We start from the raw sequence: 20,547 nt of genomic DNA, 5'->3' as shown, positions 1-20,547 counted from the left end.
TGAAACCATTCAAAAGATGGCAAGTCAATTTTGCCTATTCATATACAGACATTTCAGGGTTTGATCCATATCTTACAATACATCACCCGAATATCAGTCCAGGAGTAGACATCAATAAAGGAACACAACACAGATCAGGAGCAGGAATTCTATTTATCACACCACAAGGGCATACAATCCCGAAAGCATACAAATTAAGCTTTCTGTGTACAAACAATATAGCATAGTATGAAGCATTGGTAACAGGTATCAAAATGGTTGTAGAATGGAATATTAAACAACTTCAAGTCTTTGGAGACTCTCAGCTTGTCATTAATCAAATCAATGATGACTTTCAAACAAAAGATGGCAAACTCATGCCTTACAAAAAGATGGTGGATGATATCAAGAAGTACTTTGTAGAAATAAATTTTGAACAGATTCCAAGAAATGACAACAAAGCAGCATATGCCATGGCTACACTTGCTTCTCTATTGCAGACACAGAAAAACAATAGCGTTATGAATTCCTAGTTGAAGAGTTGTTTCATCCTGCCTTTAATTGTCCTGATTCCCGAACCATCTGTCAACTTATTGGACACGATTCCTCACACTATGGCCAAACTTACACATACTTGAAAGACAACATCTTACCTCCTGACTTATCGAAGAACCAAAAGAGAAACTTTATTTGCCAATCTTCCCATTATACTCTCGTCGCGAATACCCTGTATAAACAAGGTCTGGACGGTACTCTCTTAAGATGTCTTAAACAAGAAGAATTTGAGAAGGCCTTACATGAAGTCCATAACGACATTTGTGGCACTCAATCAAGTGGTCTTACCCTTTCGAAAAAACTCATATGCTTGGGCTATTATTGGCCGACTATGGAACGAGATTCTTTTAAGATAGCAAGAACATGCAAACAATGTCAAATCCATGGGAACTTGATCCATGCACCGACACAAGAACTACATGCTTTAGCAACATCTTGGAATTTTTGTCAATGGGGACTTGATCTAGTAGGAAAGATAAATCCTTCTTCATCTAATGGACACAAATTCATTCTTGTAGCTACTGAATATTTAACAAAATGGATTGAAGCGATACCTCTCATCAATATCACAGAAAAACAAATTGCTGCATTTATCCTGAATTACATCATCAGTTGCTATGGAATACCAATGACCATTATCACTGATAATGGGTGACCATTCAAGAATCAAGATGTACAAGAGCTATGTGAGAAGTTCAAAATCCAACACAGATTCTCCACACCATATTATCCATAGGGAAATGGGCAGGCAGAAGCATATTACAAAACTATTATGAAAATCCTTAAAAAGACAGTGAACAATACCGGGAAAGATTGGCATATCCAACTAAACCCTTCTCTATGGGCCTACTGCACTAGTATCCGCACACCAACAGGTACCACACCTTTCTCTCTTGTATATGGATCAGAAGCCATATTGCCAATTGAAGTAGAGATACCTTCTCTACGTGTATCACTAAAAGGTCTCATCCCAGATGAAGAACAAAGAGTATCTAGACTACAAGAGTTAGAACTGATCCATGAATGCAGACACAATGCCTTTGATCATCTAAAGGTATATCACCAAAGAATGTGCCGAAGCTATAATCACAAGGTCAAACCAAGAATCTTTCAAGTTGGAGAACTAGTGCTAAAGGAAAATCCACGCAACCAGGCAGATCGAGAAAAGAAAGGAAAGTTTGAATCAAACTGGTTAGGTCCGTTTGTGGTCATTACAGTATTTGGATCAGGAGCATATTTTCTATCGACATAGGAGAAAGATCAGCTCGAAGAACCTATCAATAGTATGCACCTGAAAAAGTTCTATGTCTGAAAAATCAAAAAAAAAAAAACAGTGAAAAATCAGAAAAATAAAAAATAGTGGAAAAATCAGAAAAAATAAAAAACATTGAAAAAGAAAAAAAATCCAAAAAAAAAATCAAATATCAGAAAAAGTGCAATAAAAATAGACGGTGAAAACCTGGCAAACATGTGCTATCTGTCAGCTAGCTCTTCCATCTATTAGTTCATGCATTCATTCCGCTTGCATTCATTCATCTTCCATCAACGCTATTCATATGCATCATAAGCCTTTGTACATACACAAGCATCCCAGGTGGCTTCTTACCATGGTTTGGATCATTGGATATATCATTACAACTTTGTTTCTAGGCTTGGGGCAAAATCCTACACCTAGCTGGGGGCAAACTCTTGATCATTTTAAGCTAAATCAAACAGGTAGAACAAACAGTTAGACAACTCTTATCAAGCGAAAACTGAGACACATCCAACATTGAACACGAGATCAAACTATCAACAATCAAGCTATCACGAAGTCAATCTAAGCACATCACACACTTTTTCAGTGGATAATATCTTTTTGGATAATTATTTTAACATGATTGTTCAACTTTTCTATATTGATTTTTGCTATCATGATTTTTGAGTGACTCCAGGATGTCTTTGACTAGAGGAACAAGGAAGAAACATGATATTTTTCTTGTTTGCTGTTTGAAAATTAATCATTAATATGTGCAAATTTGTCTCGGGACATGATCATTAGAATATAATTGAATACATTTTCGATTTGCGTATTGAAATGATTAATATTGCTTGTTTTACGCAAACAACATTCAAGTCATCTTGGTTCAATTATACCTTGATGCTTCTGTTAACTTGCTATATCAAAATCTAGGAAAGTAGTGCTCATGTCATCATGGTTTAATTATACCATCGATGTTTGCACTCACTTCCCACATTTCAAAAGCTCAATGATGACAAAAATGCAAAATAATCTAGTGACTGGTCCGGTCGTAGCTTTATATTTGCATTTTAGCTTGCATTTCATTCTCGCATGGGATCCCACAAGCTCCTTTTATCCAAGGTTAAATCTATCGCAAGAATCATCAAAGTATCATCACAAGTGTATACGCAATCAGAATGACGACTCATCTCTCTCATGATATTATCAACTCTTATGCTATCTCTCTCATCAGAACCAACAATCAGCATATCCAAAATTTCTGTAACTTGATATCAACAAACTGTCAGTTCTTTATCAATCAACCTTATCAAATAAAAACAATCAATCAAGCCTAATCAATTCGAATCATGTCTTATACAGGATGAATCCTTCCTGAAACCAGACGATCTGTTTCTGATTCATGTCTTATATAGGATGTATCCTTCCTGAAACCAGATGTTTTGATCATGTCTTATACAGGATGAATCCTTCCTGAAACCAGACTGAATCTAATCAATCAAGATTTTTCAATCTTATCAACCTAAGCAATCAAGATAATTGAAGAACTCGCATTTTCATCAAACACAGCTATAGAAATCAAATCAAATCTATCGGGATATCAATCTCGCAAAAACTCCAAAGATCAATTATCTCAATTGATCTCCCGAGGGGGCATCATCATACTGGAATTTAGCAATGAAGAGTTGGGGCATCCTATCAAATCAATATCAACATCAAAATGAGATTATTCTTTGAATCAACGCGTCATCACACATCGCTTCAAAGAGGGGAAAAATGTATACACCTAAAAATGGTTTAAAGATAATTAATTAAATAAGCGATTATTTAATTATTCCTCCTTCCCAATTTAATTGAATTCACTAAGTAATTTGATTAAATTTCCCCTTTCATCTACTTATTAATTAATCTAAGGATTTATTAAATAGGTTAATTTCATTTCACCCCTTTAATGAATTAATTCAAATTAATTAATTCTCTCCATCAAAATCATTTCTTCTAATCCTTTAATTAATTAAAACAAATCAAATTCATGAGTTGTTGAGATTAATTACCCCTTTCATATTATTTGAATTTTTAAATTCAAATTATCCTAACTTCTACCACTCCTAAACCTAACCATTCCTAAACCTAACCCATTCTACCTACCACCATGTCCCCTTTCATCCAACATCTTCTAGAACCTTTGTGACACTTGTCACTAAGTGTTCCCTTTCATCCAACTCCTTCTAGAAGCCTCTTGACACTTGTCACCATAGAGATGACAGATGTTCCCTTTAATCCAACCCCCTTAGTGAAATGGTCTAGCATGGTTAGAAGATTTAAATCAAAGAAAGACAAAACCATAGCTAATCGACTTATTGCCTCCTAGTAAATGCGAGTATGAAAAATCCTCTTAGATCTGATTATGCAAATTCCAGTGACTTGACTACACTTAGATGGAGGATTTGAATGAAGAAAATGCATGATCTAGCAAGAATAACATGATTAAGCTATATGATTTCATGATTGATCTAGAAAATAAACTAAGATTGAGATGCAATTAAGCTAAAATTGAGCATGATAACATTGCTGAAATGATAAACTAGAAGCTAGATGCCTATAGTAACAATGCTTGAATGCAAATGAGATGGGATGCAAAAATGATATGAATACACCTAAAAATGGTCTGAAGACAATTAATTAAATAAGCAATTATTTAATTAATCCTCCTTCCCAATTTAATTGAATTCACTAAGTAATTTGATTAAATTTCCCCTTTCATCTACTTATTAATAAATCTAAAGATTTATTAAATAGGTTCATTTCATTTCACCCCTTTAATTAATTTATTCAAATTAATTAATTCTCTCCATCAAAATCATTTCTTCTAATCCTTTAATTAATTAAAACAAATCAAATTCATGAGTTGTTGAGATTAATTACCCTTTTCATATTATTTGAATTTTTAGATTCAAATTCTCCGAACTTCTACCACTCCTAAACCTAACCCATTCTACCTACCACCATGTCCCCTTTCATCCAACATCTTCTAGAACCTTTGTGACACTTGTCACTGAGTGTTCCCTTTCATCCAACTCCTTCTAGAAGCCTCTTGACACTTGTCACCATAGAGATAGATATTCCCTTTAATCCAACCCCCTTTGCAATCCTCCTCCAATTTAACAATTGATATCTTCAGATCAATCTTGACTGTTGATTCTTGCCACATCACCCCTAGCCTTGGAAAATCCTATAAATAGACCTCATTTTGGAGCACAAAGGGTCCTAATTTCATATCATGATATGCATCCCATCTCATTCGTAGCTTAAGCATTGTTACTATAGGCATCTAGCTTCTAGTTTATCATTTCTTAGCAATGTTATCATGCTCAATTTTAGCTTAAATCTTATCTTAATCATGCTAGATCAATCATTCATGTAGCTTAATCATGCTATTCTTTCTAGATCATGCATTTTCATCATTCAAATCCTCCATCTAAGTGTAGTCGTCATTGGAATATGCATAATCAGATCTAAGAGCATTTTCATACTCGCATTTACTAGGAGGCAATAACTCGATTAGCTATTGTTTTGTCTTTCTTTGATTTAAATCTACTAACCATTGCTTGTAATGATTTATTGAGTGCATTGTGGTTGCAGGTACAGGTACACTTCACATAGCACGACAATAACTGCTCTTTGATAGGTCGCCCCTGCGTTCTTTAGCCCAAATGGCATGACATTCCAGCAAAAGGTTCCCCATGCACAAGTGAAAGCTGTCTTTTCTTGATCTCCAAGAGCTATTTTGATTTGGTTGTAGCCAGAGAATCCATCCATTAGTGAGTACATCTCATACCCAGTAGTCATATCGATTATCATGTCAATATTTGGTATTGGAAAGTCATCCTTCGGACACGCTTTGTTGAGATCTCTGAAGCCTGTGCAAACTCTAATAGATTTGTTTGCTTTTGACACAAGTACTATGTTTGAAATCCATTCGGCATAACCTATAGCTCTAATGAATCCAACTTTAAGTAGTTTTTCTAGCTCAACCTTGACTAGCAGTGCTACATGTGGGTGCATCTTATGGAGTTTTTGCTTGACTAGTTTAACTCCCGGTGTGATAGAAAGATGGTGCATAATGAGATCAGGATCCAGGCCTGGCATATCAGAGTACGTCCATGCAAAGTTTATTTTCTTTTCTATGAATAGATGAGTGAACTCCTTCAATTCTTCTGTTGATAGTGATTGAGCTACATGAATGATGCGTGGTGTCTCTTGACTCCCAATGTTCATTGTCTAAGTTGGCTCGATCAATATGGAAGACCTTTCCTGGAAGTGATTGGGAAGTACATCAAGTATCTCACCTTCAGGTGCCTCAGAGAGGTTTTCACCTTTAGGTACGTCCTTTATTTTCTCTTTTTTAGATTCCGACATGGCCATAATGTGGTTTTCGCCATCAGATCTTTTATTTTTGTGACTAAGATACTTGATATCCGCTTTAGTCATGTTTTCACTCTATTCGCTAGTGGAAGAGTACATGGGTTCAACTGCATTGAGATAATAGGCTAACATATAGTCATTGGAAAAAGTAGGTATATTCATGGGTTGGTTCTGTAAAGTACAGTCAATTAGTTCTGGATGTAGTAAGGATAAATGTTGCACAGGTTCAAGAGCGTTCATGGTAATTGTCATCACAATTGCGGATCGAAAAGTTGAGTTCCAGAATGATACCTTGCATAAGTGTCTCAAGAACAGGAAGAGTCAGATCATGATTATTAAATTATACATTAATATTTAGTTGACCTAATCCAATAGACATACTTGTAGCGTCGTTCCCTACGCCAGACTGAATGTCATATCATGGTTTGATAGTGATAAGATCAGTAGACAAATTTTCATTGTTTGTATCAGACGATTTCGAATTTGAGGCTGAGTAGATATTGTCTTGAATAAGACTATCATCAAAGTCATCAGAGTCATCAGATGAAGTTTTTGAGTCTTCTTCAAGTGATTTAGTAAGTGTATATATGGTATCAACACCAACATCTTTAATGCTGCAAGTTCCTTCATATTGTGGTTCACTTGTCATTTGTATCTGATGCCCTCCTAAATGGCACAATTGTTAGTTCTTGATCAATCAAAACAAAACACACAAGATGTTAACGTTAGTCAATCAAAAACTAAAACATGAAGGCATTCCAAAAGAGACACTAAAAGAAACATGCTAAATATATCTAATAAATAGAACAAATGATCATGAGACATCTCCAACTGCCTCTTAGCATGGCCTTAGCTTCTTCTCCCTTGTTCCTCTCCTCTCCAAGTTCCAAAATAGTGTAGCTCTCAGCAGCTTTTTGCACTATGGATGCTTATGGAGGATTGAGATTTGTATAATAGCTCCAAATATGAAATGAAAAGCTAATAGTAATGCTAAAATGATGTATTTTAACTAAAAAGACAAGATTTAGTTATGCTATGCTAAAATGCTCTCTAAAATGGCTATAGTCTAAATGCATACAAGTTTTCAGGATCTGGATTATGAAGGAATGAGCTCTATTTATAGGAAAAATGGAGCAATGGATGGCCAGGATTGAAGGGTTTAATCAAGGGTCAAGCTTGAAAGTTGGGGATCCATGTGCACAATTTGCACCAATGAAATGGTGACAAGTGTCAACACAGGATTGGGTTGAGAGAAGAGGTTGGAGGCATTAAAGGCCTGAGAAGACCTCATGGTTATCTAAAGGCTAAGAGTCAAGCCTAAATTAGGATTACCCACTGGATTAGGAGTTAATCCAAGGATAAACCTTTGTGCAAATGATTAAGAGATAATCATGGTCAAAGCATTAAATGCTTGATGAGACCTTTGTGGTTGGATAGAGGTTGAGTCAAAACAAATGTTTTAACCATGTGGGAGAGTTGAATTAACCATTAATGGTTATTGAAGACTTTGGGGGATTAAGTGGTTGAAGGTTGAAAACTTTCAATGGTTATCCAAGACTTTGGGGTCTTTGAGAAGTGACTCCATTTTGCTTAGGAATGTGACAATAATTAGGGGATGGATTAGGTTAATTAGGAAGGGGTTAGAAGAATCTAGAAGGGGATTAGATTTTGCAAGTGGATTTGGTGGGTGAGGGAAAATAGGATTTTATTGAAATAAAAATTCAATAATGTGTGCAAGTTGCATTTGTAGGAAAATGCAAGTGGGGTGGGGATAATGATTTAAATAAATGTTTTATTTAATTTATTTAAAAGAGGAATAGGGGGATTTAATTAAATAAATAGATTTTATTTATTTAATTGATGGGAATTTGATTTAATGAATTAATTAAAATAAATTGAATAATTTATTTAATTAATAGAAGAATGTTTGGGGATGAATTAATTAAATATTTATTTAATTAACTGATGGCTAGTGGATTTTTAATCAAATAAATACGAAATATTCATTTAATTAAAATGGACAGATTTATGTGACTACAGTATCTGACACACTTGTTGACATGATCTTGTTGTTTCTGTGATTTGCTGTCGTCTACTCCATTCAGCTTCCTCTGGACTGATAATTGGTTCTTGTTCTGTAGCTTCTAATTCTTCTTGTGTAGTGCTATACCTGATTTGTTCTATTTTAGCACAGGGGTACATAGATGAAAAGATTTCTGGTACTCTTCCTTCCTTCAATCCTTGTTCATAATTTGCTTGTCTCTTTTGTCCAATTTCTTATATTTCTTTCTCTTGTTTTATGCATATCAGCTCTTGAATATCATATATGACACCGTTAGACTCTTATGGAGTTTCTATACTGGATGTATCTAAGAGGTGGTCAGGACCCCATTCATACTCATTTGAGTCAGTCTCTGAATCGTCTACTTGCTGCCTGCCAATATATGTGACTGGAACTTTTAGTGGTGCAAACAATTCTCCGATTCTTACTACTTCATCTCTTATATCTTCTGGGACCTCAACTTCTTGTATTATTGTAGCTGACACTATCAAAGCTTGAGCACTGATTATTTCTTCTTTCTCGACTGCTGATTCCTCTTTCTCTTTTCCACACTTTGCTTTTGTTTTTTGAGCGTCTACTTCCTGTAATATTGAAGGTGATATCGTTTTCTACCACTTAGACTTAGAAACATGTTTTTGATCTGATGTCTTTTTTGGATTGTACCCTAGTCCAGCCTTATCATTTGTGGATTTTGTTTGCAGCTAAATTGGTTTAGTAATACCTTCCTTTTGTTTGCCCAGAGGACCAATACCTGAATATCCCGTACGTTGAATCATCTTGTAGCCAGGACCATATTGGTTAGAGGAAATCTCACAATGTCGTACCTCCTCGTTTTGACTATCTTCCTTAAAGAGCCAGTTAAGAACAACATCTTCTTCCATTTCATCTTTTAGGGAGGTAGAGGACTATACAAAGAGACCACCATATATGGTATTCGGAGCTGAAGTTTGTGTTCTCATAGCCTCTGATGGTTTTCCCAACTGTTTTGGTGATGGAGGAAGATAAACTAATGAAAGTATCGGTTCTATCTTGTAGCCATCCATGTCGGTATTTGTAATCTTCAATCTCTTTTCTAAGTCTTTCATCAGTGTTCTGGATCTTCATTTGTAGAGGTTGCCCTATTATGAGGCACAAAAGTATCTGTATCTTTTGTCAATGCATTACATATGACATTTGTATCAGCAAGAATACTGACTTCAGCTCCGTTATAGGGGGATTTTAAGCATTGATGATATGTTGATGGTACTGCCTTCATTTCATGAATCCACGACCTACCTAGTAAGATATTGTATGAAAAAGGAATATCAAGTACCTGGAAAAGGACATCTCTTTCTACAGGTCCCACTCTGATAGGTAATGATACCAGACCTTTAGAGGTCCTTTCTTCTTCATCATAGGCTTTTATTGTTATTTTCTTTCCGAGATCAATGACATTTTCAGAGAATCCTAGTTGTGTAAGCAAACTGTAAGTATAGGTATTCAACCCTGCGCCTCCATCTATCAAAACATGTTTGACTCCGTGTTTATAAATCATGGCTTCAATATGCAATGGCTGGTTATGTGGATGATTTAGCGAGTTGTCATCTTCTTTAGAGAAGGTCAGATAGTGAGGTGAAGTCAAATGACCCACCACAGACTGAAACCAATCAATGTCTAAATCTTTTGGAACGTGAGTGGTGAGCAAGGCATTGCCTAGGATCTCTTTGTGAGTAGACGAGAGTTTTAGCAGTTGAAAGATTGAGATTTGAGCATTTGTCCTTTTTAATTGCTCAACAACGCTATATCTAGAAGATGATGTTGAAGTTAGCCTTTTAAATTTGTCCAAGGTCGATTCTTTTTGTTTGTTTGACGAGGCTGGTGGGTTCAATGTTGCTTGAGCTTGGTTGGAAGAACTAGCTCCTTGGAGAGTGACTTTCTTCTAAGAATGGGTCAGAGCCCTTGCATATCATGATTCATTCGGTTTATCTTGGACTATAAACATATTGCAATATTCTGATTTGGAAGGCTCAATCATGTTAATGATGTTGTCATTGTTGGTATAAGTATAATTTAATTTAGCATCGCCTTTGGTCTTTGAGGAATCACCTTATTCGTAAATAGCTAAAGGGTCCTTAAATAATTTATGATCAACATTGGTTAGATGATTCCCAATAACAACTTTACTAGCATCTATGAGATCTTGAATCTCATGTTTTAGCTTCATGCAATTGTTTATATTATGACCTTTATTCCGATGGAAGTCACAATATTCATTTTCTCTCCACCATCTTGGTTTGACTTTTGGATCATATAGTCTCGAGTTATCTGGTAGTGTTATCAAGTTGTTTGCCAACAGAGTTTTGAAAGTGGATTCATATGATTCTTCAAGAGGAGTAAAATCACGCTTAGGTTTGGAAAGCCAAGGCTTTTCTTTGAACCTTTCTTTTGTTTTCTTTGGTAGATTTTCTATTGTAGCCTCAACAACTTTAAGTGCTTGTATACCACTAGCCAAGTTGAATATTGTGGGCTTTGTGTTAGCTTTAATAGTATCTACTACTCCATCATTAACAACATTCTTGTTTTTGTCTTTGCCAAATTTGCAATACTTGTTTTTCTTTTTAGAGCTAGATCTTGGTTGTGTTTCTTTCCAGGGTGAGATATCTCCCTTCTTTATGAGCACATCTTCCATTCGAATGGCATTATCTACCATTTTGTTAAATGATAGGTGTACTTGCATTTGTATACTATACTTCAGTTCAGGGACCAAGTTATTGACAAATATATCCATTTTCTCAGAGTCTGGGATAGGTCGAGAATACCTAGAAAACATCTTTCTCCAGCATTGGAGGAAAGTAAGAAGAGGCTCCCCTATTTTCTGTTTAGTATTGCAAAGCTCGATCATAGTCACAAGATGTCGAATGTTGTATGTGAATTGTTGTGAAAATAGTTGGATTAGTTCTTCAAACGTTTTTATTCCTTTGGGTAGACTTGAGAACCATTCCATTGCTTGACCCCCTAAACTCCTTGGGAAAAGGTGCATGAGGTACATTTGATCATGCATGAACTCCATACAGGTGACACAAAACTCTCTGACATGATCTTGAGGATACGAGGTCCCATTATATTTGTCAAATTTTGGGATCTCAAATCGTGAAGGAAACATAGGCATGTATAGATTTTTGTCAAATGGAAAGGGACTTATTGCTTCCAGAGAATATTGTTTTGGGGACTTATCCTTATTCTTCAATTCTGTGACCTCCATCCATAAGGCTTGTAATTGTTTGTGTACCATGAGTATAGATGGTTCTTCCTTTTTAGTAATGAGTGTCTGAACATCATATTGAGTAGGAAGTTTGGCACCTTGTTTTACTAGTTCTAAAAAATAGTCTTCCTTCTCTTGAGCCAGGATAGGTTTCATCATTTTTCTAAAGTCTTTGTCCTTTTGACAGTCAAGAATATATTTTTCTGGGGGTTCTATTTCTTCTTTAGCTTCACTTTATGAGAAATCATTGTCAGTTTCATGAACATTATGGTTGTTTTTGTTCTTGTCATTGTGTTCTGTCTCATGTATAGTGGGAGATTCAGGTTCATCAAAAATTGGTCTACTTGATGACGAAGGTATGTCAGTGAGTGGATCTTCCACGTAAAATGGGTTGTCTTGATATGAGAAGGGTTGTCCTTTGCCTTTGGCTTCTTTCTTACGAGAACTCCTGGTTTGAGTAGGCATTATTATGGATTAGTGTGACCTAAAGTTGTTTGTGATACAGAGGTCAAGATCAATTTCAAAGCTAGTTATTCGGTTAACGTATTGTTTGAGAGAAACAACTGAGATTTTAGTCTGGTTTCAGGAAAGATATATCCTGTATAAGACGTCTATCTAAGTTGATTCTAAGAGTAGTGTAAGATTCAGTCTAGTTTTAGGAACGATCTATCTTGTGTAAGACGTTATCAAAGTGACTTAGGTTTGATCGGTAGTTGATTGAACTGGCTGAAAGATGATTGACCAAATCATGCAACACAAATGGCAGAGGTACACTGTCTTGATTTGTTTATGCTTAGGATGATGATAACCAGTATTATGTTCACTGTAAATTATTTTTAGGCAAGTTTGACTGTTCTATTTTAACAAAACCAGAGACTCGTACGACAAGATTTTCTGAACCGAACGACAATTTAACAGCTACAAGACGACAACAGTTTTGTTTCGTATGAGTTGTTGTCTCATACCATACGACAAATGGGTATGTGCAAGACGACAAAAGACTTTGGGCAGTTTTGTTTCATATGACAAAGGATTTAGCTCCAAATGATAAATGAAAAGACTCGCACGGCATAGGATCCGGTGCAGGATGACAATTTAGAAGACTCGTACGACACAAGATTTGGTGCAGGACGATAATTTACCAGACTCGTACGATTGTTCATAGAGCAGAGACTAAAAATTCTGAGTTTTTTGATTGCTGAGTATGACACATTCTGAGATGGATTGATTTTTTACTTAGATAGGCTAGTTTTGGACAAAATTTTGACTTTAGGATGGACAAGTTCTGACACGAACAAAGTTTTGACTTAGGATGGACTAGTTCTGATACGGATAGAGTTTCGACTTAGGATGGACTAGTTCTGACACGAACAGAGTTTTGACTTAAGATGGACTAGTTTTGATATAGACAGAGTTTTGACTTAAGATGGACAAGTTCTGATACAGACAGAGTTTCTAATCACTGATTTGTTTCTTGTCTTTTCCAATTTTGGTATTTTAGTTTTTGTTTCAGAGATGAAAACACAGAAAACACGTAGTATGAATAGTTACTCCAATCACAACATGCAAACCCTAAGGAATTTGGTGAGGAAAGAAAACCTTTGCTTGTAGACTTAGGTACACACCCAATAGCTAATCAAAATACGGCCGTTGAGTCTCACGCAATGGATTCTCAATGCCGCGCTATCCAACTCTAAATGCTAATGGGGGCATGAAATGACAAGTATCTTGGGAGCATAATTGACAGGCTAGAGCACAACGTCAAGCAGATTGCTGATCAAAATTTCCAAATCCTCAAATCTTCGGTGGACAACATGAACATCTTTATCAAGAGGTTCGAGAATAATGCAGAGAAGGATGGTGATAAAGAGCAGGTGAACAAGAAAGGTCATGAAAGGAGGACCAGAGCTAACACAAAGAATAAGGACGACATCGAAGGTCATGAGCTGGAGGATATCAAGACCTCAGTGAACAACATGAAACAAATGGTTGTTCATGCTGAGGAAATTCTGAATAGTATTTAGTTTCAGTTGCTGTCCTTGGTTCTGTCTCTTTGTTCTCTTTGTGCTTTCCTTTTGCTGTCTGTTCCGAGTTTTTAATGTAATGATGTGTTAAGCTGTTCTGTTCGATGGGTTCATTTTGTCTTTTTGAAGTGATCAGGCACCTTTTTTAGCAGTTCTATTTTCCTGGCTTGTAAAAGGTTTGGGTACCTTTCAAATACCTGCTTTTACTTAATCAAGACAAGTATCTTGGGAGAGTTACTATCTCTCTTGCACAAAGATTATCCCCCTTTCGGAGATGAACCGGGTAGCTTCTAATTTTAGTTGGAACTAGTAAGGGATCCGTTCAGCGTGTCGAGGTATAAACTCAATTAAGAGGTCTCCCAGCCTTGAAAACCAAGGTTTAATATACCCGAAGGTACAGAGGAGAGCTATCCCGAGCACTATCGTTGACTTGATTTTCATCAAATCACATTTATTTTATAGTGGGTTGGAGTACTTGGTGTTTAGACGTTCCCACTTAGGTCGTTCCCCTCACACTGGCCGTAATGACTTTAAGACTTTTTCAATCCCTCAGGAGGGCAGGCCTGCTAAAGATGTACAAATCTCAAACAAAGAAAAAGCCTCAAGGGTCTGGATTTCTGATTGTCTAGAAAAAGACTAGAGCATACTCTCTTACCTCTCAGGATATTCTAAAAATACGAAATACAAATTTGTTCTTTAACCATATAGCAATTTAGGTGCCTGAAAAATGAATTGAAAGAATACACGATGTTTGGTCGATTTTCCTTAGGCAACCTGCAAAGACAATGAATCAATAGTCATATTGTCTTTGTGCGATAAGCATATTCTTTGACAAGTGTTCTGCAAAAACCTGATTAGGCTATGAAAAAAATTATGAGATAGACAGATAAACAGTCAGGGTCAGTCATCAAAATAATCAATTTGAATCAGAAAACCAAAATCATAAAATTTACCTTTTTAACTAGAAAACACAGAGTTGTACGACATAGTTTTATCTCGTACGATACAAGATTCCCTCTCATACGATATAGGATTCCTGGTCATACAATACATGTAGTTTGTTGTTTCAGCCTATGAAAATTGTCGTACGAGATGTACGAACGAAAATCCAGAAAAAATCTGAAAGGTGGAAAATAACAAAAAATAAGCAGTCAGTCTTGGAGGCCGAAAAATGTAGTCTTCTGCCCCACGGTGGGCGCTAGAAATGTGTGTGTGAAAAAGGGTCTATAACTGCAAGCACAACACTTCAATTAAGTCATTATATGTATGGTTAGTGATCAATAATCAATAAGTAATAAACCATAACAAAGTGACTAATTGCCTTCTAAAAGATGCGAGTATAAGATTGCTCTCAGATTTTTTATAAGCAATACCAGTGACTAGACTACACCAAGACGAAGGATTTAATCTATATGATATTAAACTATATGGATGCAAGATGGATGAATAATTCAAGCAATAATGAATTCAAGCAATATGGATTCAAACAATATGGATGCAAATAATCTAACAAAAACACAATGATCTTCAATGACTTCAGAGCAAAATTAGCATGATAATAATCTCCAAGCGTGTTCTCAAAAAACTCTGGGGTGAATTGGAATGAGAGCTAAAGGCTGAATTTATAGAGAATTACAAAAAATCTCAATTTAGGATTAATTGAAAATAATTGAGAAATCATGTTCAGTTAACCTTGAGATAGATTCCAATTATAGTTTAATTGAAATGCATTTAAATAAGAAGTTCAAGTTGCATTAGAAATAAGGTTTAATTAATTCCATGCATTTGTGATAAAAATAGATAATTCCATGCATATATTTGATTTATTCAAGAAAAAGGTCTTTTCAATGCAACTAAACTTCCTTTTCCGAAAAGCTTTGAGTTCTAATTTTAGAGAATAATCCAATAATTCAATTTAATTGCTTTTCTGATTTCAGGTTCTAAATTTAGAAAAAGAAATAATATTTTAAGTTTGATTTCTAATTCAATTCAATTCTTTTTGTTTAATTTTCAATTCAACTCTTGCTTTGTAATTAATTCCTCTTTTGTAATAAATTAATTCCTTTTGCACGATTAAATGGCAAATTTATTAATTAATTAAATATACAAGGATATTTAATAAATTAAAATAGGATAATTGATCAAAATGATATTCTTGGAAATGATTCAATTAATTAAATAAATATTTAATTAATATTGAGTAATTGATTTGCCATGTGATTTTTGATGATTGAGGAATCAATAATGTGCCCAAGGTTGATTTAATTGCCTTTGGTTAGGACCTTGGTGATGTTGTCGAGATTAGGGGCCCATGGTTTAGATGACCATTTTTAGGGTATTACAGTACAAAGTGAATAGAATTCATCTTGGCGATAGGAGCAAAAGTTTCAGAGTAATCAATACCCTCCACTTGAGAAAACCCCTTTGCAACAAGATGAGCATTATACTTATTAATATAACCATCGGCAACATACTTGGTATGATACACCCACTTGCACTGAACCAAATTTCTTCCCTTCGGAAGAGAACACATTGAGATAAAGTGCCACCATCCATTGTATACTTGGGATCTTGCACATCTTGTGCCTTATTATACGTGCACTACTTATAAAGTGTCATGGTGGGTTGATATTTGCCTTTGTTTTCCATCTACCTTTGTCACGTGAGTGTTCCTTCCATGATATTAGCCTCATGATGTGTGTCAAGTGACTGTTCCTTCCATGACACTATGTACTTTCTTTGCACCTTCGATGTTCCTGGTTCTTCATCCTATAGTTCTTGTTGGCTGTCATTTTTAGTGTACCCGTCCTTCTCCCTTTTTCAACATTATGGGGAGGTTTGTCCTATTGTTCTAATGCTTCCTTGGTTCGATTGATCAGATCTTCAGGCTTTGGTGTTTCATGCCATATGTATCATTGAATTCAATTGTTTGCCTTTGTTTGCCATCTGATTCGAGTTGTGTCATTTGATGGCACTCATGCAGATTACAATCTTCTCTTTCATGTTCTATTTCAGTGGAGGTTCTTCAGACCAACAGTTACTCTTCGACAATGTTTGCAATTATTTCATGCTTTAGTGGTGTTCTTCATGCTCTTCTTTTTTGTTCCTATCTTCTAGAACACTCTTGTTTGGAGGCTTCTTAGTCCTTCACTTGAGCTTTCATCTCTTCTTGGAGAGGAGTTTTGTTCCCATAGGGTTTTCTCCTTTTTCTCTACTTTACAAAGATTTTTATTGTACTTGGGTACCTCATCAGGCCTAGTTGTCGGGACCCATTTTTACTTTCCTACATTTTTTACATGCTTTTTTAGTCCTTAGTTGTTTTTTTGCTACTCCCTAAGTACATCTTAAGGGGGGGTGTTAGAGTAATCTTTTATTAGGTAATAATTATTTATTTAATTATTAGTCTATTATACTCTATGCTTAAGCTAAACTTAAAAATCTTATAATTCTTTAGGGTTTCGAGTATCCTCTTATAAGGATTCTCTCTTTGTATTTTCATAACAACTGTAATTATTGAATTGCATTCTTATTGCACAATCAATATGACTCCTCTTTTCTAGATCTTTGGATTCTGGCCTCTATAGCTATTTTGCTTCTCTCTTTTTGTGATAGGTTTGCATGTAGGTGATCTTTGGGAGCTGTAGAGTTGATTTTTCCTTAGCTCCAATATTTCCAAAACTATTCTTGCATCATTTCCTCTATCTATTTTGGGTCATTATGTCCCAACATTCAATTTTCCTCTCTTCATCACTTCTCGAGTTGTGTACCAACACTCATCTTGAATACATTTCCATCTATCCTCGCACAAATCTTCAAATATTCTATCTATATCCAACACCCCTTTTCTATCCTTCAATCCCTATCATTTAATCCTTTGCATAACTTCATCATCTGTGAAATAGGCATTTGTGTCATTTTGTCAGGTGCTTGCCCATGCTCGAATCTCATGTTCAGTCATTTTCCTAGATATCTATTCATGAAATGCTTCAAATTTGAGGTTGTTCCTCTTTAACATTTTATTTTGGTTGGGATACACACTCAATCCAAAAAAGAAGCACTCATCGTATCTTGCTACTGACATCTTTTGATTACTATATCTCATACACTTAATCAATTTCTCTAAATCATTGTGATCTCTTAGTTGAAGACATGGCTAGTGAAAAATCTAAAATTTTGCTTCAGTGCCACTGTAATTATCAGATCCATGTAAGTTTCATCACTTACAAGCCAATGCAAGAAAAATAAAGAGCAAAAAAAATATCAAAAGATCAAAAGCATGAGCAAGAAAAGAAATATCAAGAAAAAAAAAGCAATATCAAAATGCTTGGCTATGGGAACATGCAAGTAACTCCATTGGGGCTATGGACGCCTGACTGACAATGGAGCAATATTTGTGAGATTACAACGATAACCTCGTCGGGGCTATGGATGCTCGTTGATAGCGAGGCTCTATCCATGATGCTTTTGAAGTCATGGTAACTCATGTAACTTGCCATGCTGGGTTTTGAAGATTACTATGATCATATGAGCCAAAATAAACCCACTTACACACACATGGGTAATCAAAGGCTAAATACCTTGATCTAGTTTGGGATTCTTCTTCCCTTTTGAGTCTACTTCCCAGTTGTTAGAAATATTCAGTTGAATTTTCTGGAGGTTCTAAGTGTGGGTTGGGTCTCTATCTTTGAAAAGTTCAATAACACTTATTCGGGTAGTGCTAGATGTTTTGACAATCTTACATATTGTAGGTTGTGTTGGATCCCCAAATCTACAAAATGCTAGGATCTAAAAGATAACCAAACTTTATGTTCAACCCCAACACTAGACTTGGCCAACTTAATAGGAAATAAGCAATTTACCCTTCACTTCAGGATCTACGAGACCTAGGCGGGCATACCTTTGTAATACTCTTGGATTTCTATACATGTTTCAACAGAGTATTAAATTTAAGTAGATTGCTCTCAACATATTTAATCAGAATACAAATGATTCAAATCTAGAACTGGCTTAATTCTAATTCCATATCACCTACTCATCCCTGAGAGCAAATTTAATGTGAAACCTACACCTAACAACAAGAGGGTATAGAAGGATTTTGATAATTTGATTTGTTTCTGAAAACACATCTAGCCTCCAATAGACCAGTGCCCAATCCTAGGTCACAGAGTCAAACAAGAAACCAGAGCAAGAAAAATATGGACCAAAAAAAAATCAGTGCATTTCAAAATTTTAATGCCTTACATTAACAAATTCAATCATATTGCCATTCAAACTCTTCTTACTAATCCAATTTATGCACCCAAAAACTCAAACATTCACTCAAAGCTTTTAATTCTTCCATTGGAAGAAACCCATGAGTAAACATTACTATCACATAAAACACTGTGAAGACAACTTTCAAATACCCTTGATATTCTAAAATTTGTATGGATTTGAATACAAAACTTGAGATTATAACTATTTGAACAGAGAGATTTAATTCTTTCCTTGAAAGAGACCAGCGAGCAAATAATACATTTACAAAAGACCTGTAAAGTGAAATTAAAACCTTTGCAAGGTATTTAATTCATATAACCCGAAGTGTACAAAACTGGAGACAATTTCATGACAACAACATTACAATTTCAGACACTGATTCACCTGTCCATAACATCAAACTACTATATTAACACATCTAATCTGCAACTTAAAACTCAAGACTACCCTATTTACATGCTTGGAAAATGAAAAATTCTAGAACCTTGAGAAGATTAAAAAGCTCTAGATTTAATCTACTTTTGCCACATCTTCTTCAAATCTGATTTGCATCAACACCTGCCCTTCCTCTCTCCTCTCTCTGGAACAGAAAAAACATTATACCCTTTCCACCTTCTGATCAACACTTTTTCCCTTTTTTCAAACCGAAAAATATTCCCTCTTTGGAACAACATTTTGCCTCTCCATTCCCATGAAAATAATATTTATCTGATGAAAATAATGTACCTTGTTGTCCCTTCATTAGGGGAAAGGACCTAGTAGTTGTGCACCCTAACTTCACGCTTCTCAAAATCCTATGTGAAAATTTCGAATCACTTCGATTTTTTTACAACAACTTACTTGGCAAGTCCCCTACTTATAACTAAGGTTTCAGGGCCACATCATCAAATATGATGCCACATCAGAATGTTTTTTGCCAAGGTGTCCAAAACAACCCCCCAAAAAGTGAGACCAATAGGTGTGCAAAATGGCCCCAATATTTGTGCAGCTGATGTGACATCACATGATTGGTTACTTTTCACAACAAATGGTATATTTCATTCAATTATTGGTACTTATCATACAACTATTGTTGCAATGTTATACAAAGGTTGGACATTAAATCAACAAGTATGGAGGTATTAAATCAACAACTTCTATCACAAGAATTGGAACACACTCAACTACTAGGTCCTTTCCCCTATATGAGCTTATTTTATCTTTTATACTCAATACAAAAACAACCTCCCATGTTCACCTTTCACTTATTTTTGCTTGTAACAAGTAAAATCTTGTATGCTCTTCACCTTTAGTGAAAAGTTTTGCCTGATAAAATATCTTGACTTGTTTCTGAGTGAAAATTACACCCTACTTCATCATTTTATCTCAAAAGTGAAAACATCTTCTCTCTCTTCATAGGTACTTACTCCTTTTGTTAAATATTTCACTCTAGTGAAAATCAACATTGCATTTATATCTTCTATTTACACATTCTCCAAAGTTTCAAAGAGTCTTCCACAAAATCATTTTATATGTATTTTGCAATCACAACTTTCCATGAGACACATTTCTTTGATACAACCTGTCAAAACTCACCGGCCTTGTCTACGCTTTCAAATTTTAAATAGGGGAAATGATCCAGTAGTTGAGTGCGTTCCAATTCTTGTGATAGAAGTTGTTGATTTAATACCCCAATACTTGCTGATTTAATGTCCAACCTTTGTATAACATTGCACCAATAGTTGTGTGATAAGTACCAATAATTGAATGAAATATAGCATTTGTT

The sequence above is a fragment of the Cryptomeria japonica genome, chromosome 1 (assembly GCF_030272615.1).
Source record: "Cryptomeria japonica chromosome 1, Sugi_1.0, whole genome shotgun sequence".
NCBI lineage: Eukaryota > Viridiplantae > Streptophyta > Pinopsida > Cupressales > Cupressaceae > Cryptomeria > Cryptomeria japonica.
This window is presented reverse-complemented; position numbering follows the sequence as displayed.